Consider the following 22,144-nt stretch of genomic DNA (forward strand, 5'->3'; position numbering starts at 1 on the left):
ATTTTCATTTACTAGAGGAGGAATGTAGCCTGTTAACAGCACAATCAAAAGATTGAAAAACAGGTGAGGAGGAATGTTAGCGGCATTGCTGCAGTTTTCACGCATGTGATCCCTCCAAGTGCCCTACCAGAAACAGGATCTTACTAAGAAAAAAAAACAAAAAGTCTTTCCAATTTTGTGGACATGCATGTGAATGGCTCTGAGGAATTAAGAGCTGTTGGTTCAAATTTACCACATCATAATGCTATATATGATGATTATATACAATTAACTTCCTGAAGAATCTGTTTTGCAGAGCAGCGCTGTGGAAACAGTTTTGGTCTTTCTGCAGAGATTCCTTGCAGATTCCACTGTGGTTTGCATTTTCATTTGGTTTTAGAAGACAACGCAGGTTCTTTCAAACCACCATAACCTAAGTGTTGCCCTTTCCTTCACCTTTACCCTAAAAAACTGAGAATCCATTGGTGTGAACTATGACACTAAATGTGACTAGGTGGGGCTCTTCCACCCCCATTTTCTTTGCAAGTCATGGGATAAACGAAAGAATTTGCAACACTAAAAATGTAAATGAAACTAGCTTCCTTGGTGATCACCCTAAGTGAAAATAACAGAATTCTTCCGTTCAATTGTTAAACTAGTTATAGCTGGGAAGTGTAGTTTATATCTTGATGTCTATTTCCTAAGCCACTTTCAAAAAATCTCTGTATGAAAAAGACAAGATAACTAATGCCATTTAGCCTCTTTTAAAATTGACAGGACCAACATATGTACTTTTGCGGGAATACAATCTGTTTACACACAAAGGAGGGAAATGCCACAATTGACAAACCTCCCTTTCACCTATCCCCATTCTTGCAAATCTCAAGGTGTAAGCCTCACTATAAATTATAAACCTACTGTTTCCCTCTTTAAGAACATATAACTGAAGAAAATCTTCATATGCGAATCATACAGCTTTTTTTTTAACTTGGGAATGGAATGGGGATAGCACACATTTTATTTGTACAATACTTAATCACTTACCCAAGGTGGGGTTTTATGGGACTTTTTTCTTTTTTTAACTTTCTGTTAAATACTTGCAGAAAAAAGAGCAAGTAAAATTTGACAGTAGCACAACCTGTGCCCAAAACACTAACACGAAATACAGAGTAAAGCCAAAATAATTGTTTACCAATATTTTGAGAGGTAACAAATATGATATAGGTTGAGACTGCATAAAAAATGTACTGCTGGTTGAATATCTGAGGTAAATGATGTTCAATCAAGATGCTACTTGTGGCTTCCCTGGTGGTGCAGTGGTTAGGAATCCACCTGCCAATGCAGGAGACACAGGTTCAAGCCCTGGTCCGGGAAGATCCCACATGCCGCGGAGCAACTAAGCCCGTGTGCCACAACTACTGAGCCTGTGCTCTAGAGCCCACGAGACACAACTACTGAGCCCACGTGCCACAACCCATGAAGCCCACATGCCTAGAGCCCGTGCTCCGCAACAAGAGAAGCCACCACAATGAGAAGGCTGCGCACCACAATGAAGAGTAGCCCCAGCTTGCCACAACTAGAGGAAGCCCACTCGCAGCAACGAAGAACCAGTGCAGCCAAAAATAAAATAAATTTATGAAAAAAAGATGCTATTTGTATCATTTTGCCCATAAATCAGTAAATAATTTTATGCACATTATACCAAATGTTCCTAAAAAGTAATATTTTTAAAAGGTGAAAAAGAGAAACTGGAAAGCCATGGTAAAGAAAAGCACAGAGGGGCTTCCCTGGTGGTGCAGTGGTTAAGAATCCGCCTGCTGATGCAGGGGACGCGGGTTCGTGCCCCGGTCTGGGAAGATCCCACATGCCGTGGAGCGGCTGGGCCCGTGAGCCATGGCCGCTGAGCCTGTGCGTCCGGAGCCTGTGCTCCACAACGGGAGAGGCCACAACAGTGAGAGGCCCGTGTACCACAAAAAAAAAAAAAAAAAAAAAAAAAATCTGCCAATGCAGGGGACACGGGTTCGAGCCCTGGTCCAGGAAGATCCCACATGCTGCAGAGCAACTAAGCCCGTGCGCCACAACTACTGCGCCTGTGCTCTAGAGCCCGCGAGCCACAACTACTGAAGCCCATGCGCCTAGAGCCCATGCTCTGCAACAAGAGAAGCCACCGTAATGAGAAGCCCACGCACTGCAATGAAGAGTAGCCGCCACCTGCCACAACTAGAGAAAGCCCGCGCGCAGCAACAAAGACCCAATGCAGCCAAAGATAAATAATAAATGAATTAAATTTTTAAAAATTACTACCTCCTAGAGCCAAGGGGGAGGAGGAATGGGAGATGAGCAAGACCACAGCCATCAGAAGTGAGCCATCCACGACCCAGCAGCCACTCAGGGCACTTCACAGGCCCAGGAACCGAGGGCCACACACCCAGGCACTGAGCCTGCTGCTCTGCCAGGGCCCCAGGAACCCAAGAGAGGTGCCGAGGCAATGGGACCTGAAAGATGTCGGGCCTGCTGCTGACGGACTCCGGGGCTCGGGGACAGCACGTCCTCAAGGCAGGAAACTGCACAGGTGTGGTGTGCGGAGGGGGCATGACAGCCACGCAACCCAGGTTGCACAAGTAGAGATGGGAGGTCGACCAAGCTAGAAAGGCCACCTAGGGTCCGAGTCTGGGACATGGCTGGGTCAGGTCAGGACTTTCAGCCAGAGGATAAGGAGAGTGACACTGGAGAGTCGACAGGAGACTGTCCTCCCCATTAGGGACCTACAGCTGAAAGACCTTCACATGAGTCTGGGAGCAGCAGGCCAGCCAGTGAGCGGAAACCAGCAATAAAGGTGCCGGGTGAATCAAAACAGCTCTTGGGAGAGCCTGACAGATGCAGAGAAACTTATGCCAGAGAAGCGAGGGTCTGGCTTCCTAAATCACCTCGACTGGGCCTTTGGTCTGCACCCCTGGAGTCTCCCGTGCCGAGGAGTGGACCAGGAAAGGCCTGGTTGGGTTCAGTGCATGGTGGGGAAGGACAAAAGTACAAGCACTGCTTTTTCTAATAAAAAGATCATCTACTCACCTGCCGAGACTCCTGGGGTTGGTGAGGTGGCTGGGGATCCAGGTGGGGAGCCTCTTTGGAGGCCCTCAGGGAATACTCTGTTGCTGGTGGAAGGGACCCCATATCCAGATTAGGAAAATGGATTCTCTCATAAACCACTGTGATGGAATTGTAGAAAATCATTTTCTGCAGCCACTGGAGGACAGAACCCAACAAACCTTGGAGGAGGCGGGCTGACCTGGGGCAGCTGGCCAGATGTGTGGGGTATCAGGGGGTCGACAGTGGACAGGCCAGCCTCCGAGGTGCAAAGACAGCAGCCTTGTCCTCAGGGAGCAGAGCCTGGTGAATGCATGCCAAGCAAAGAGCCCAGAATAAAGACAGATGAACCGAGGGCACCAGCAGGGCATGCGAAACCCAAGCCACAGAGAAGCAATGCCGAGGTCGGGGCCGAGTGACCAGAAACCTGAAAACAACGGGGCTTTATCACCTGTGACACCAAGGTGGGCTGCCTCTGAAGGGCTCCCACAGAGATGCCTCTCGGGACAAAGGACGGGTACAGGGACAGGGTCTGTGTGCTCGTATCTGAGATCAAAGGAATTGAGATATTTATTCAGAAATTCCATTCTGGAAGTGCCCTATTAGGAGAACAACACCAGAAGAATCAAGAATTGTTGACAGCCATACCCAGAAACTGGGGCAATATCTGAAGCGTACAGAAGAGACATGAAACCCAGGGGCGTAAGGTAAGCACCGCTGCCCCACGAATGCCTGCGAGTGTGTCCTGTTTCACGTGACCTGCACTGCACACCCCGCTGAGGCTTGGTTATGGTGCTCCGGTGCCCCTGCTCCATTCGGAGAAGCCCTAGGTCAGCAAGTCTAGGAACAGGGTACACAGATAATTGCCAAAAAGAAAAACCAGGCACCCAGCTGGTCATGGCAGCATCTACAGGAGGAAGAGTAGGGTGGGAAGGCTTCTCCTTTCTTAATCTATATACTTTTTCACTGATTAGACTTTAATGCTTGCTTGAATTATACGAGTTATGCCTTAAAACAATTTTTTAAAACAAAATTTAAGGCCAAAAATACAGGAGCACTGAGTGATGGTGATCAATGAATGGCCTTTGATGTCAACTCTCAATGCACCTCATCAGCTCTTTTTCCAGAGGGTATTTGAGAGTAAATAAGAGGCAGAGAGAAATGGCCACTCCAAAGCACTCTATACAGAAACAGGCTAAAATTTTATGGGGCCCTCTAGGCTGAGAAGCTATTAGAAGCCACAGCTCCAAAGCAGCTAGGTGGCAGAGAAAGCACTCCAGAGGGGCTATTCAGGAGCCTCCAACATCGTCCCATTTGTGAGTTTCAAAGTACTTTTGTTCTTCTCTGGGTTTAAGTTTCTGGGTCACCCCAGCCTTTTGTTAATAACCAAATGAACACATCTGCAATAGAGCAGTACCCCCTTTATGTGTCCCCCCAAATATTAGTGGCCTCAGAGCATTAATATCTCAGAGAGCACTCGACTGTGTCTCATTGTACCTCGCCATCACTCTGTCTCCACGAAGCAATTTTAATGAGTATCCCTAACAGGAAAAGAGGTACCATTCATTTTTATACAATAAAATAATTACTACAGTGCTCTCCCCCGGATCCAGATAACTCGTGTGTGTGTGTGTGTGTGTGTGTGTGTGTGTGTGTGTGTGTGTGTGTGTGTGTGTGTGTGTGTGTGTTGGGGGGGCAGGGGGTGCTGACAGGAGGTTACAAAATGTTAAGAAGGCAAACTCTATGTACCCGCAAAGCCAGTTGTTTCTCTGGATATAATCAAGAATCTTCCTTTGTTGAGGCCTAATGTCTATTCTCATCCTGTTCTAGCATCTCCTTGGAGGAAAAACAAAGCTCGACTGCCAGAAAATGTTCCAAATAATTGTTGATAACAGATAACGGCAGAGGAAGCCCTCTGGTTAATGTTTAAACACGGCAAGGGTAACACTAACTCCTTAACAGTTATGATGCCCACCAGAAGACTCCAACGTTTGCTTCACGGGCCCATGGCTCATCAGGTACACTGACGGCTTCAATCAAGTTCAGGAATGTTCCTTAAAAAAAGAAAATCAGAATAACACCTAAAACTCCTTTTAACTACCATACTGCTCAGACTTGAACTGATTCATTTTTGAACACTTATAATGTACAATCCCCCAGTTTTTATAAGTAGATTCCAATAATTTCTAGAGACATTAAGGAGAAGAAAGGGAAGATCATGGTAGAATCAGGGTATAATTGAGAAGAATGCATTTGTTTGTGAGTTTAGATGATATTTTAAAAACCACAAGCTATTAAAATACAGCTTTGCCATGAGAAGGTCTATATTCTAAAATGTCAGATGATGTACTTTGGAAGATTTGGCCGTTATTATAGGTGGAACACACACACACACACACACAACACTTCATTCTAATAAACCTTGGCAATCTTTGTTTCCATATAATTAGAAGTTTTGCTTTCTGTCTTTCAGGCAGAGGGAGGGAGAGGCAAGGGGCATGGGGACGAGGGGCGAGAAGGAACAGCACATCTGAGAGAGGATGCAACTGAAGATTCACTACTGCTGGTAAAGAGAAGGCGGACACTGAGTAAACCTCCTCCAGGCAGGTTCTTAAGGAGAGCCAACCACAGCCAGAGACACCCAAGACAAGGACTGAAGTAAATAGGGATCAGCCCTGCACCAGCTTTCAGGGCTCTAGTTGCAGAAACCACTTCTCTGCTCAGTCTTGCCTCTCAGCTCAAGTCACTGCCGGGCAGAGCGGCCCGGGGACAGACCACGAGTACATGCACACAATGACCCCATGTTGCTGTGTGGCTCCTGCACTCTCACGCTGCCTGAGCTTCTGTACATGACAACAGGGGCCTGGCCATCTACAAACAGACGTTTTGCATTCACTCCAAAGGTAGCACAAGCCAGGAAAAGCCAGGTCCCCTCCACTCACCCGGATCACTGATCAAAGATCAAAGAGGCAAGTGGTTACATTCTTACTCAACAATGTTAAGTTTTTTTCTGTGTGTTTTTTTTTTTTTAAATCAAACCAGGAGAGACCTTTGAGATGTAGGCCTCGTTTTACAGGTAAGGAAACCAAGCTCAGGAGAGGGCCAGGCCCCTCCCCAGCTAAGATAAGCATCAGCTCCTCCACACCCTACTGCCCCAGGCAGACCTCCCTGTTCTAGGCTCTTACCCTTGATTTCAAATAGGTGCTCAGGGATGACAGTGTGCGTGGCTCAACTCGTCCTCTCCGAGCTTGAGCAGGGTAAGGTCATCACCTGAGCCTTAGCTATAGGTACCACACACACCCCTGTCCCTTCCACAGCCTCTGTTCCAAGTTGGCCCCGTGCCTGGCTGACAACCTACACTTGTCACCGAGTTCGAGTCTCCCAGGCTCTCCACACCGATGCATCACCAAGCTCGGCATGTCCCCATCACGCCTTCTCTGACCACGGGAGCCTCACCTGTATTTTGCCATGTGACCAAAGCTTAGCTGTTTCTCGATCACACATGTACTACACATACAGCCCCGGGGAACTGGACAGGAAGAGTCCCTCTGTTTCCAGAATGACTGTACTGGGACATAGGTTCCCCAGTGCGATGTTGGATCCATGTCTTTTCCATTGCAGCGTTCCTAGTGCCTGACCTAGTGCCTGGCAAGGATGGATGGGCTCCCTAACCAATAGTAGCCTCCTGGATTGATTCCCCTTTTGTCACTTCCCAAGTCAAAAGACTAGTGCTAGCTTCAGGGCAGAATTTGTGCTGTATTAATAACAATTTGCATCAATAATTCCAGGGTTTCCCTAATGCTAACTGCGACACAATTTCACTATTCTTCAAGCTACAAACATACTTACAAAGTAATGTCTTCACTTACTGAGAAGATTCTAGCTTCCCTTGATGGGAGAAGGAGGAAGGTTACAAAAAAAGTAACTGGATGGGTTCAGTTTCCCTAACTGGTGACACTCCACAACAAACGGTCCTTCAAGGTCTGAACATCAGTGTGAGATTTATCTAACCATTCATTCAACAGCACAAGACTCTGCTGACATATCCAACGTTGGTCAGCCTGATGATGAAAGAATGAAAGTGGCATCCTGGCAAAAATAAATAAATTTTACTGTCCAGAAGACCCTAGAATGTTGCACTGCAACGATGACTTCTTCTCCTCCGGGGTGGTGCAGTCTCCACAAGTCACTTACTTTGCATGCACATCAAAGCGCGGGTACAGGACCTGTGATGAGAACCCTGCCAGCCTCCGACACCCCAGCCGAGCCCCTGTCCTCCCACCTCCTGCCCCCTCATTCCCGCCTGCTCTCTGGGTTCATCACTGAGAAGCCAGTAATCTCCACTCAAGCAAGACCTGCAACAAAGACTCAGTCATGCCATGTGGCTTTGCCATCAGCATGGTAGGAGCCCAGAGCGATTTCCTCCGGGATGGGTATGAACATGCACTGAGCAAAGTCGCTTGTTTCCTACTCTGGTCCAAAGCTCTCAGTGTGAGGGTTCAAGTGTCCTCTGGTCAGAGAGCAAGAAGCAGCCAAACACATCCTCAGAAGAGCAATCCATTCTCAGACTCAGCAAAAGCTAACTCATCAATAACACCCCAGGGGCCCACAGCACATTTGCAAAGGCACATCCTGCGTGTCCGTTAGGTGACCTGCGTGGAACCTGCAGGATAACCTGCTTGGTAGTTAAGCATAACTGTCACTCCCACCTGACAGATGAGCAACGAGAAGCTTGGGGCCTCTAAGGCAGATCTTTCCCTCAGATCTTCCAACTCCTGAGGAGGCCCACACTTAGAAAGGGCACCGCCTTTGTCTGGAGCCTCTCCGCTACTTCAGAATAGAGCAGGGGCTATTGACAGACCAGCCCAATATGCCGTGAGCCAGCACCTGCTCCCACTGCAGATGCCTGGCCAGGAAACCATCACCAGGACCACCACACGCCACTGCTCCCACCAGCCAGGCTGTACGTGTTTGTAAATCTGTTTATGCTAACTCTATCTGATATAAATTTATAACAAAACTAAATCTTAAATGATGCAAAAAGTTGAGTTTTACCCTAGAAAGACTAAGTCAAATAATTTGGAAAGAAAGATTAAACGAAGACAAATAACTAAAAATGGCTGAGAACTAAGTGCAACTTTTTTTTTTTTTTGCGGTACACGGGCCTCTCACTGTTGTGACCTCTCCCGCTGCGGAGCACAGGCTCTGGATGCGCAGGCCCAGCGGCCATGGCTCACGGGCCCAGCCACTCGGTGGCATGTGGTATCCTCCCAGACCGGGGCACGAACCCGTGTCCCCTGCATCGGCAGGCGGACTCTCAACCACTGCGCCACCAGGGAAGCCCCTAAGTGCAACTTTTGAAGACTAGACAAAAAGGGGGAAAATGGCAAATTTCTAGAAGGCTCCTGATAGTCTGCAAGTACTTGTAAGTTTTTCCTTCACTTTGAAAAAAAAGCCCAGAACTGTGAATTTTAAGCGCTAAATCAAGAGGAGGACTAAAGTAAGACTCTAAGGAATACAGATCAGTGGTCCCATTCACAAAAGCCTGGGTTTGACTGTCTGCTCACAGACTTTAATTAAAATATGATTTTAAACTTTTTAAATCATTCCCAGCTTCAACTGAACTGACCTTTTTCAATCATCCAACTATCCACAGGTCCCAATAATATCAGGTAACAAACTCCAGCTAAAGTGTGAAAATCACAAAAGGCACACACTCTGTTGTCATCTGCCAAGTGATTTCAATCCCTTCCAGATGCCAGTGACATCTAGAAATTTCTGGGTTCTCAGACAGGGATAGGGCTTAACATAGTTTAATTCTCACTGTAATAGGAAATGTCTCTCCACAGAAATTCATCAGTAGCATAATTAACCCCAACTCAATAATTAACCCTAAAGAGTTTCTAGAACAATGGTTCTTAACTGCTGTGCCCCCGCCCCCCAACACACACACACATATCTGGAGACGTTTCTAGCTGTCATAACTGACAGGGAAGCTTGTTACTGGCATCTAGTGGGTAGGGGCCTGGGATGCTGCTCGACATCCTCTGATGCGTGGGACAGTGCCCCCACCACAAAGAATGATCCAGCTTGAAGTGCCAAGAGTAGAGAAGCCACCCTGGAAAAAGGAGATCTAAGACCTACAGACACTGTTACATCATCAGAAAAAAACAGCCTTCTGAACAAACCAAAGGAAGAGCTGATTTCTTCCCTCTTGCTTCAAACAGTACTCAAAGGCCACCGGCCTCTTGGCATTCTTAGTAAAACTCCCAATCTCTCAGCAAGAATTTTCAAAGACCACAATTTTTGGTTATGTGGTGAAACTGCGCAAGAGTCTTGGTCAGTTTTCTTTTTTCTTTTACATTCCACAATACCTCCAATTATCTCATGGATGACGATAAAAATGAACTAAAAAATTTGTCCAGAGCTTCGTTTTTAAATATAAGAAGATGGAAAAGTGAAATTGGTTTGGTTTATTGTGATAGTAGGACTGTGTTAGAAGCTTTTCCTTTTATTTTGCTTTCCCATTAGCATTACAGTATCTGTGCATCAACACAATATAACTACTTAAAAGTTGAATACTATGAGAGAAGCCTGAATGCATCCTGGATTTTTTAAGGCCAGCTATTTCGGACATGTCTGAGACGCTTAGAGAAATCTAACATGTCAATTTCACAGGCGTGATGATGACACAGTGGTTAGGAGCATGTCCTTAATCTTAGCTGGATGTATGCTGGAGTATTAAGGGGTAAAAGGTCATGGTATTGGCATCTTTCAAATGGTCTAGCCAAAACAGAAAAAAATACACACACACACACACACACACACACACACACACAGAGCATATGTTAGAGTATAAACTGAGCCACTGTTAACATTTTGCCACACTCAACTATTCATTTAACTTTTCTAAATGCTTAAAAACTTCAAAATAAAAGAGCTAGGCAAAAATTAAACACAGACCAAGACGGCGGTTAGGGAGACAATCAAATCACAAGTACTGCTGGATCATGAATCCAGACCAAACAAAAAAAAGGTCTCCAAACAGAATCAAACTGGAGATGGTGGTCTTAGCTTCATTATTAAAAGGCTGCATAGCTGCCTTCTACCGCTACAGCAAAATAAAATAGGTATAACCCTGGAGTAAAAAAAAAGGCACACCCAGCAGATTCACAACACAACCCATGTCACACACCTCTTGGCACCCTGGAGGCACCATGGAGACCATGGCAAAGTCAGGTCGTTCTTCTGAACACACACACACACACCCCTAAAACTGAAACCTCTCTGAACCCAACCCCTTAAGCAAGGAAACCACAGGCTGGAATGAAAATATGCTCACCACGCGCAAGGTGAAGAGCTTACCCATCCTATGAAGAGAAAGAATCTGGTAAGCTTGCAGACCTGGTCCATTTCCTGCTTATAACAGTGAAAGAAAGGGCTTCTGCTCTAGAAGACTTTGCACACACCCGCAATCCCAACGGCCTGTTCCGGAGAAGACACAAAGCTGAGCAAAGCAAAGAAAAAGAAAAGCTCACGGGGAGCCAGTTTAAGTGCAACAAGCTGTGGTTCATCTAAACTTTGCAAAGCTTTTTACATCTAAGTTTTTACATATAAGTCAAAATATTTTAGGATTCCAGGATCCTTTGAGCAGATTTACAAGTGAGAGCTAGAGCCTTTCAACTGAAAGGGTCATACAAATAAGCTGACTTTGTCGATTCCAATGAGATTTCCCTCCAAGGCACATGTTCATACTGATATTTCAAGAAATGTGACTTGTTTTACTTACTCAAAAATAAAAATAAACAACACAATACTCTTCAAACTAGAGATCTTTAAAACCAGCTTCTTTAAAAACCTACCAGGGGCTTCCCTGGTGGTGCAGTGGTTGAGAGTCTGCCTGCCGATGCAGGGAACATGGGTTCGTGCCCCGGTCCGGGAGGATCCCACATGCCGCGGAGCGGCTGGGCCCGTGAGCCATGGCCGCTGAGCCTGCGCTCCACAACGGGAGAGGCCACAACAGTGAGAGGCCCGCATACCGCAAAAAAAAAAACTACCAGAAGTTCCAGCCAGCTGGCTAACCGTTCACTCTACAGTAGCATCCTTGTTGTACGAAAATCTACAGTCTCTGAGCCCTGCAACCACCAGGCAGCAAAGGGTTGGACAAGACGGAGGAAGAGCAATGGGCTCCATTCCAGGAAGCATGAGGAGGCAAGTCACTCAAACACAACAGGTCTCCAAGGCAAACTCCATGCCCCAGGTTGTTCTCTGGCCACTGCAAGCTTCTGGGTTCTCCCTTGAGTGTCCAAATCAAGAAGCAAAATCCCTGGGGCTGCTCCAACTTGAGAGAGAGAGAGAGAGAGAAAGACAGATATTTGGATCTAAAAGTTGTAAAACCAGAATAAAAAGGGAACCTCAAAAAACCCTGTCATATCCATTAAAACATCTAAGCACCTACCATATACATGTACCCAGGTTTCAAATATTAAAGACATATCACATGAACAGATGGACAGATATGTGATACGGCAAGCAGAGTAAAATGTTAATGGTAGAATATAGACAATGAGTATATAGGTGTTCACTATAAAATTCTTTTACTTTTCCTTTATGTCTGAAATTTTTCATGATCAAATACTGGGGGGCGGGGGTTGTAGAAGATGGGGGAAATCTGATTTATAGTTTAAAAAAGGATAAAAAAAACCTCCCAGTCTTGCTGTCAAGAAGCTTACAGACAATTCGACATGCGTGGACAGAGGCATCTTTGGGGCCAGAAGAGAGAAGACAGTCTAGACAGACAGCAGGATTTCAGCTTGAGTTACAGGCAAGAACCCAAGAGAAAAGGATTTGGGGACAGAAGAGAAATCTGGTTTTACAGGTGCTGGTTTGCTTGGCGTGCCCATAAGATGCTGAGGTGGACATTAGTCACCATGACTTAGCCTGGTTGAGTGCCTCAGACCCCACTGATCCCGACCTCTGATGTGAGAAAGATCTTGGGAAGGAGCTCAAGGGCCAGCAAGCTGGCTCAATTTGGAAGACTGCTTTGTCTGTGCAACTACTTGTCTGTAAGACAATGGAGCATGGCTATCATGGAGGTATGCATGGCACAGAGTTTTGCCAATGTGTGTACTGAACAAACAGCTAAAGGCAGACACACCAGCCTAAGCTGGGAACACCTAGAAAATCAGCCACTCGTCTGTGATTCTTATAAAGACTTGGAAAATATTCAGGCTGGGGGTGGTGGAGATCCTGGCATTCTGCCATATTGTTGGGGACCCCCCCCCTCAACAGAAAGCCCTGCTCACCACCCTCGGGCAAGCCTCTCACACCCACTGGGGAAGGGACAGATGAGCAGGAACGACCCCAGACAGCCCACACACTCCCCTGCCTACTCCTGGTTTGTCTCCCACCTGGTTCACCAGGTGTGTTCCAAAGCCTGACTCATCCACCAGAGGAGGCTGCTTTCAAAATCTCAGGAGGGTCACTTGGGAACAAACCCGACCATCCTAAGAAAGGGACAAAAATCAGCTGCTCTTAACAGAAACAGTTTGTCTTTTACGGAAAAATCTGCAAGTCCATCTAAGAAAACTCCCTCCGCTTGGGGCATTCCTGCCCGACCGCCCCCGCTCCCGCCCCCGCGCCTACCCCAGCCCGGCTTAGAGCCTCCAGATGCCGCCTGCCCTCCACGGCACACGCTTCACCTCTCTAAACAAACAAGGGGTGTCTTTGTTTAAATTAAAAAAAAAAAAAAAAAGAACCTGTCTCACAGGCTATGATTACATCAGCAGAGCGCTCTCATTCTCTGCATCAATCCGGGCTGCTCCGGCGGCTTTGAAGCGCTGAGCGCGCGGCGCCCTTTGATCTTGAGGTTCCAGCCCTGGGGCCAAGCTGATACCATCGCGCGCCCACGCAGGGACCCACCGTCCACGCTGGGACCGTCCGGCCCAAGCCCGCCTCTGTCCCCACCAGCTCTCCGTCCCCGCCAGCGCCCGCCAGATCAGGGCGCCAGTGACAGGGACACTTGACGGCTTACAAAGTGGGGGGAAGGGGCACTGTCCCTTTGGGGGGACACCACTAACAGCGTTAACCTGTTGTGGGAATAGCACTAAGATTACATTTTTTTAAAAAAACTCAGATATTTACAGATTTATAAATATTTATAGAGTAAAAAATGATAATGCTGGCTTTGCTTCAAAAGAACATGAGAGGTTGGGGTGCAGATGAAACAAGAGGGGCCAGGAGTTGACAACTTCTAAAGCAGGTGATGGTGACTGGGTGGGGCATGACAGCGGAGGTACACTGTGTACAGGACACCTACTGTCTACTTGTGAATACATGTAACACTTTCTATAATAAGAACTTGAAAAAGAAACCAACCTCTAACTCTTTGCTATTTTAAAAGGTTATTCCTCACAGACTTTTATTTTAGGAAAGAAAACAGCAGTTTGACACTGGATGGGGTGAGGGTGGATCACATCAGGCTTTCCAACTGTGCCCCCAGGGCAGTCCCTGGAGTTACCAGGGCGCAGCAGGCCCACAGGGCCAGCTTCCCCAGTGCAATCCCTGCAGGGGGAGGGGCACAAATGGCACCCCCCCTTGGGGGCTCTTCACTGGTTGAAGGATCTCAGCCCTCTTTAACAGAAAGATGAATGTTGTAAAACTCACCTCTCCAGAAAAACACCCATAAACACAGGAGAACCTGGAGGAAATACCAAACCCACCCTCAAAATCCATTATGTATAGAAATCTGATTAGAAATGGCCCTTGGACTAAGCACTCCAGGTTGCTTCATTTGGACAACTCCCTCCCTCAAAGGGCTACAGGTACCCAACCAGTCACTGGCCTCCCAATGCCACCACACAGGGCCGTCGTGGGGCATGGCACATCTCTGAGTTGCCTCACAAGGCCAATTCTGCTCCTTACTGGCCCTGTGGCCTTAGGTAAGTCGTGAACCACTCCCTGCAGGTCCCCGCATTTTGTAAATGGAGAGGTATTAATGACGACCAGTGTTGCCACCACCTCTTCTACTACACGCTTAACTGGGGAGTAAGAAGTGGAAAAAATGCCAAGAAGGAAAAGGTATATGGGGATGCAAACACGATTCTATCCACTGCTTCAGCTGAACAAGCCACACGCAGACCAGGCACAAAAGAGTTAACTCAGAAGCAGGAAGGGTCCAGGACTGTTAGGTGTGTTCAAAGCCAGAATTTCATACACACAGGCCTGAAGGCAGAGGGAGGAATGGGAGGGGGCGGAGAGGGAAAATATATCCTTCCCATACAGGTGGATCCGCCTTTGGAGGTCAAACTAAAAATGCAGTGAAGACCACCAACCTACCTGCACCCCTCAGAGTCGAGGGCAAAACCATTAACTACGGAAAGGGTCAAGGAAACAAAACACAGTATCATAATAGCTAAGAAGATTAGGGGGACTTCTAATCTAACCACTGGTGGTCCAGTGGTTAAGACCCCGTGCTTCCACTGCAGGGGGCAAGGGTTTGATCCCCGGTCGGGGAACTAAGATTCCCCATGCCGTGCAGCAAAAAAGAAAAAAAAAAAAAGAAAAGATTAGGGATATTTTTAAGAGAAGAACACAACTATAACAGTGTGAGAAGAGATCCAAGAAATGAGTTTGAGGGAGAAGTTATCAGAACACTGAAGTAAAAGCCTAAAAATAAAAGGGCAACTAACTGGGGAGCAAAACATCAACAGCAGATTAAAACTGCATGTATTTGTTAGCTGTCATCCTGAAGGGGTCTAGGTCCAAAATTCCCACTATAGACCATTTCTCAGTAAAACCACACATATTAAAAAATGTACACAAACTCCCCGATTCATTCAAGGACTCCTGATTTAAAAGCATACTGATTCTGGCATAGCAAGATCTCAAGATCTTTCTGGCATAAAAATCTCTCTGCTAATTATTTTATTTTGGAAACTCATTTATCAAGTCTTTCATTCCTATTAACAGAAAAAAGTTAACATTACAGTCCCAGATCCTTATGTAGCATCCAGCCTAGGCCCAATGGAGTGCTGGTGTGATGTAAAGCAGTTCAGAAGGCCTGCCTCTGACCTCACTAGGCCCACAATCTAGTGAGAAGACAGACACACCCACAAATTAAACAACAAAAAATAACACATTATGAAGTGTCAAATTCATGACCAGACCAGGTTGTCTCAAGTTCAGAGGCAGCAGAGATGACTGGGTCCTGCAGTGGTCCAAGAGAGCTTCCTGGAGGTGGCAGCCTTGAAAGATGGGCAGAATGTGAGCAAAGAGGCAAATAAAGGCCAGAGCCTGCTTGGAGGAGGCGAGTGGTTCTACAGTAGGGTATCAAACTGCAAAGACAGATGGGGAGCAAAATGCCAAGGGCTTTAACATTAGGGTTAAGGCAGGGTTTAGACTCCCTCCTATAAAGAGTAAAAAAGCTCTTAAAGATTTGTGAAGAGCAACGTGACATCTGGCAGCCAAGTAGCAGAATCGAAGAGGGGATGTGGGGCCCTAACTGAAACAGACCACTGGAGGGTGGGGGGCTTCCTGCTCAAAGAAAAATGACTGTCCCTCAATGAACTAGAGAGAATCATGTGCTCAGGCTACTACGAGTGTGGCTTTTTGGGGGGGGGGGTGTGTATAACAAGGGGGTGAAGATCAAAAGAAACTGTTTGCAAACGACAGCCCTCCTACTCCTCTGACTTGTCATTTCTATTCCTTTCATCTTCCCTCCTGTTTGAAATTCAGGTGAAAAGAAGAAGCATGTGGCCAGTGGCCTGCTGGCCAGCCCTGGGTCTGGCCCCAAGTGTAATATGGGGCAAATCACTCAAGCTTTCCCAGCTCGCTCCCCCTCTCCCTCCTTAACTGAGGAAGGTCAAGGATGGGATCTCAAGTCCCTTGTAGTAAGTGCCAAGTCTGGATCTAGGTTGGGGAAAAGACCGAAAGCCTACAGCTAAGATTCCTAGAGGTACAGACTATCCATCAATCCCTAACACCAAGAACTTCAACTGTAGGAAAGCCACGACTACAGAGCCCTACAACCATCGTCCCTCCTTCCCAATGAGAAAGAAAACAGCATTTACGTTATAAAGACAACACAGAGAGTTAGAAATTAGAAAAGTTCCTTTTCAGAAATGAGAAGGGGAAAAAGCATTTATGTTTATTCAAATACAACTGATCAGCAAGAATCAACAGATGAACGTAACCATCTGAAGAGTTCAACGTTCTGCTTCTTTCCCTAAAAACAGTTTCTGACCGGGCTTGGGGCACTGAATTAAATTTCATCCTTCAACACTTACTGTAATTTAGAGCTATGAAGAGTAAAGGGTCTAAAATCAGCTTGACTGGGCCTGTATTTCCATACTTGTATCAGTAGGTAGTAAGACCTTGGGTAAGTCATTTCCCTTCTTTAAGCCTCAGTTTCTTCATCTATAAAACAGGGACAAGTACTTCACAGCACAAGACTGCTATGAGGAGTAAATATGATCGTTTGTGTTGGGTGCTTAACGTCATGCCTGGCACAAGTCAGCGATAAATGTTAGCCCTGTGATATTTTAAATCTGTGGCCCTCACGCCTTGTCTAAGAGACAGGAAGTAGTGTCATGAGAAGTAAGAAATCCATATGATAAGGGCATCTCCCAAGGAAGAAAGGACTGCAAACCCCAGCTCAGAAAGAACTTGTGTGGCCCCATCTGTGGGGAGAAACAGGTTGGCATTCTTCTCTAGAATATAACAGCTGCCTCTCCTCCCATCTCACCCTGACCCCTCCTCGGCTGCAAATACTCAAGGATTAAGAAGACATTCAAGCTTTGTTCCGTCTCATTTCTGCTCTGGCATTCTTCTCTTCGGCCCCTTTTTCCTAAATGCCATTTCTGCTCAGCAGCAGGCCCTGCACTGGAGAAGTGTCTTGTACTTTCTCAGGGTGCCCCCAACCCTTTATTTCCACAGATCCTTACAACATCCTGGTGGCAGGAGCTGCCAGCCCCACTTTACAGAATGGGACCCCAAGGTTAAGAGGAGTCAGAGCATCGTGCTGGGTCTCAGCAAGTAGTCCCAAGCGTCAGAACCAGAACTTCCCTGCTCTGAGCCCACGGGTCTTCTGGACTGAGCTGCTCTGATCTGAATCAGAGGCGGGATCCGTGGCGGCTGTCCTACACCGGTGTGGGGAGCAAGGAGTCAGGCTCACCGCTTGATGACCAAGTAGAGATACCAGGGCTTCCCATGAACCAAGACGCCACCCGGCCACCCCCACTGGAGCAGCCCTAGGGAGCCGTGTAGTCAAAGGGATTCCTGCCCTCGCCAGGAGCTGCAGTCTAACTAACCGTCTCTCTCGTGGAGAAACACTCCTTTCGCAGAGACTTTAAACACTAATACACACATACACACAGAGGAAGCCAGCTGCGACACGGCTGTGAGCTGTGAAATGTGTGGGGAGACCCTACCGGCTGGTGGGTCACCAGGAAGCCTGGGGGCTCGGTCCCCGGGCAAACTTCCTGGGAGAGACATGCGCGCAGGCCCCGCTCCAGGTTCGGTTCGCCACCAGGTTTTACCCTTCACCGCTTCTCCCCACACTTCAAAGGAAGTATTTTTGTACAGCCCAGGGAGGAGTGTAAACTGGCCAGCTGCTTCCAAAGCAGAGCCGTTAACCCTGAGAGGGCCGTGGGGGCCTGGTGGGGTCGCGGGGAGCGGAGCCACGCCCGCTCAGCCTGCTCACTCCCTACAGTCAGGCCGCCCCGCTTCCTCCGAGCACGCAAACAGCTCGTGATAAATCCCCTCCTGCTGGAGGTTCAGAGGCTCCGGCAGCCAGCGCTTCAGTGGCAACTCCAACTAATAGAACAGGCCTCTCTCTCACACCCAGTCCCTCCCTGAGCCACACGAGGGGATGAAGGGCTCAAAAGCCAGCACCATGAAGCCTGCCCCCCAAAGTCCGACCCCTTCAGGCCTGGAGGCCAGGGGAGAGCTCGCCCTCAGCAGCATCCTAGCAGCTGAGCGCTTTCTAAACGTTCAAAGCAGCGCCCTGAGAGGGGGCTGCCCCTTCCCCTGGACTCTCAAGGGCGGCCTGCAAAGCTTTCCACAGAGGCAGGTGAGGGAAGATTAAGACCCCTTTCAGGCCTTCTCGAGAGCTTTCACATTCCCTCCAGATTCTTCACCCTCCAGAGATTGTACCAACCCAAATCCAGAGCCAGCATCTTGAGTTCCTGGGTTGAAATCTGAGGGATCCTTCCAGGGACAATTTCACAGACACTGCACTGCACACTGATCTAACCTAACAAGCTTCTCTGCACAGACCACTGAAGACAGAGCTACCTGGGGGCTGGCAGTTAGAGCAGCACGGGCTTCTCTCAAGAGTCCACATACCCTGGCATCCTTTGTTCTTTTACCCCCAACCACACCATCTCCAAGGACCTGGGCTCTACTAGAGCAGTGCTAACCATAAGTCTTCTTCTGACTCAGGCATTGATGTTTAGAGTGCTCAGGGTCCAAGTTTATTCACCAGTCTTGTCCTTCCTTATACTTCAGTTTTAGGAAAGCCAGTGGGGATACTTATTTCAAAAGAACAAATAAATGTAGAGATGTGTTTATTCTTTTGAAGTGTAATTGGCATCCCAGCAGGCCTCAGCCCAGGGAGGCCCCCGCAGCACTCAGGTGGGACTCAGCTCCTGCCACCTGGCTGCAAACTTCTGGGCAGCAGCGTAGTGGCGGGCAGGTGGGTGTTTGCCCTGTCCCACTGGCAAGAGCATCCTGTAATTTCCTGACACTGAAAAGTATGCTATAAATAGTTGGTGTTTTTGATGTTGTCGGGCCTAACAGCTGTGTGGGGCCAGGGCTCTGGGCATCTCAGAGCTACAATTTGGAAACCCTGGGTGGTGTAGTCAAAGCATCTTCAAAGAAAGGAACTCCAAGAGTGTCGCACTCCATCTGAACAGAATACAGTGGAGGGAGAAAGTCTGTCAGAACTATCCATCAGGATTTACAAACCACTACTTAGCAGAAAAGTGAATGGCGCTGAGGGTCTCTCCGTAGAAAGATCCACAATTCAACAGCAAAAGGGGAAGCAACCAGAAAAACCCCCTAACCCTAAGCTGATATTTCTGCCGCATTTAGGCCTCTGAGGCACAACAGGACACTCCTGATTAAATAAGCACAAGATGATTCAGAGGCTTCATTTAGTCATTCAACAAACTTTTTTTTTTTAAACTTGGTTCTGCCAAGTGCTGAAAATACGAAGAACAAAACAGATAAGCCTTTTGACACTTAATTTCTGGTGGAGGAGATGTGGGCAATAAGAAGTAAAACAATCTCCAAAAGTGAAGAGGATACCTTATAATTTTAAATCTAATTACACTAGAACTTGGCATAAGAGTCTGTACCTAAAAGGAGTTATATTCAAGTAACTGAGTTACTTCTAGACTCTCCAGACAGCAATTACACTTCAAAAGAACAAACACATCTCTACATTTATTTGTTCTTTTGAAATAACTACCCGCATTGGCTTTCCTAAAACTGAAGTATAAGGAAGGACAAGAGTGGTGTATAAACTTGGACCCTGAGCACTTAACTCTAAAAATCAATGCCTGACTCAGAAGAAGACTTATGGTTAGCACTGCTCTCATGAGTGTGTGTGTGTGTGTGTGTGTGTATACACACGTGTGCATGTGTCAATGGTCAGACCTATTCAGGCACAATTAAAGATGAATATATAAAAGTTGCCACTGAAACTCAGGTCCATTTTTAATCTTTTAAATTTTTCAAAAAAATCATCAAAACCATTTGCTGGAGCAGACATTGGGATGAATTCCATCTAGAATACAGCAAGCAGTTCAGAGTGTTCGACTTTGTCTCTTCTTAACTGAAAGCAAGTCTAGAAGACTCCAAGATGGTCAGGGACCTCAAAACCATCTCATGTGAAGAATAATGAAAAGAACCAGGGTGCTCAGCAAGGAGAAAACAAATGTTATTGGTTTCATTGGTGGTGGTGGTGGGTAGGGGGTGACAGGATAACCACCTTCAAAGATCTGAAGGGCCATCATGTCTTAGTGGCTCTACGTTATGGGTTGAATTGTGTCTCCCCAAATCTCTATATTGCAGGTCAAACCCCCAGGACCTCAGAGTGTGACTATTTGGAGACAGGGTCTTTAAAGAGGTAATTAAGTTAAAGATGAGCTCTAATCCAATATGACTGGTGTCATTTTTAAGAGGAGGAAATTTGGACACAGACAGTTACAGACAGAAGACCATGTGAAGACATAGGAAGAAGACAGTTGGCCATCTACAAGCCAAAGGGAAAGGCCTCCAAAGAAATCAACCCTGCCATCACCTTCTTCTTGGACTTGTAGCCTCCAGAACTGTGAGAAAACTAATTTCTGTTGTATAAGCCACCTACTCTTTGGTGCTTTGTTCTGGCAGCCCTAGGACACTAATATACTCTAGAAGGCAGAACCAGAACCAAGGCACAGAAGTCTGATTCAGTGTAAGGAAGAACTTTCTGACTATCAGCACCCTGCAAGAAGAGGATGCTTCCATAAGGGGTGTGTGTGTGTTGAGGGGGGAAGCTGAGGAGGGGCTGAGCCCCACCCTTAGTACAGTAGCAGAGCCTGGGGCCTCATCAAAAGCCACTGAGGCAAAGGGCTGGATGCCCAAGGCTATGGAGAGAACTTAGCTGCTGACAATATCCATCAGGTAGGTCAACCCAACTTTAAAAAGTTAAAAAAAAAAAAAAAGCCCTATGTCAACACTCTATGAAATGTGACACGTTGTTGGAGAAGAATTTAAATTCATCTGGAGTCTCCTCTTAGCACCTCACAGGGGGAGGAGCATCTCAGCCCTGCTCACGTCACATTCTTCCTAAAGGCAACCAGAGCCACAAATGCGTATTTAATCTTTTTGTGCATTAACCAAGGTAGACAAAGTTGAAAAATGCACATCCATTCACCTCAGCCCAGCGCCTCCAAGGCAGCTGGCCCCCAAAACCCGGCAGCCAAACTCACAGCTTAAAGAGTCAGAGTTGGGGAGGGTGGCCAACCCCAAATCCAGCAGAGCAGCCAGAGACAGCTCCCTTCCAGAGAGCTCTCAGAGCTGCATTTCATCCAACTCTTAACACGCCAACCTTGGGGGAGTCTAAGGGATTGTTCCGCGTGAACATGTGCTAAACACAGGGCCGAGTCTAATGACAAGTCATTTAGGACGTCCCAGCTGCCAGGGTGCTCCTTTATCTTATCTCCCCACAGCTCGCTCAGTTGCAACACACGCACTCCTTCCCACCCCTGACAAGCGCCCAGAGGACAGGCTGCTTGGACCCGGTGCTAAGCTTGCTTTGGTATCACTTCCTATCCGCTTGGAAGGTATTTCTGTTTAACTCTTTCATGAATCTTCCCATTCTAGTAGAAATTAAATTCTTCAAAGAGAGGTGCTGTTTCTTGCTTCTTTTATACTCCAACCCCTACCCCATCCATCACCCAAGTACAGAGAAGACCACAAACCTGCTAAGCCCAAATGGAAGAAAAGGTCCCATCACAGCTGAAAGGCATTCTGACTGCTCTTGGTGGGCACAACTGTATCCCAGGGCCCTGTGGGAAGTTGGAAATCAACACAGTCTTGGGCTTCTGCGCTCATAATCCAGTGGGACACCAACTGGACAAGTCCGGCCCGTAAACCAACCTAACACAAGCTATTTGAGAGTGGAATTTCCCCAGCACCTTGGGGCCTTCGAAGAAGGAGTTCTAGGATCAAGGATATTTGCAAAATGCCAGCTTGAATAGAGTTCATTTAAATTCCTTTTCAGCAGTATTTCTCAGAGCTATTACTACTGTGCAGTCTAAATCTCCAAGAGGCAATGATGATAAACAGCATTCTCAAAGTTAGCTCACCAAGGAACCCTTTCCAGAGTATTCTGTAGGACTGGTATCCTTCGGAAGGTGCCTTGAAGAAAGCTCATTTTGAGGCATAATCCAGAGAAATCTGCATCTGGCATTAGAAACTGTACCTCTATTTTAATACAGGTGTGCCTGAGGCCCTAAAACTTCACAGCATACCCAAACCAAAATAAATCAAGCCAGCTGGTAAAGACCCAAATCAGTAAGAGCTGGGAAACTCT

The 22,144-nt window shown here is 47.0% G+C and overlaps 1 protein-coding gene across 1 annotated transcript in view; it reads right to left on the reverse strand.

The window, feature by feature from the left end:
* The window catches only part of ZNRF3 (zinc and ring finger 3), a gene marked incomplete at its 5' end in the record, with an annotated part of 147,241 nt that overhangs the window by 101,375 nt on the left and 23,722 nt on the right, over positions 1-22,144 (reverse strand). The gene's annotated exons all lie outside the window — the stretch shown is intronic.

This window comes from Leucopleurus acutus (genome assembly GCF_964270905.1).
Source record: "Leucopleurus acutus genome assembly, chromosome: 13".
NCBI classification, from domain to species: domain Eukaryota; kingdom Metazoa; phylum Chordata; class Mammalia; order Artiodactyla; family Delphinidae; genus Leucopleurus; species Leucopleurus acutus.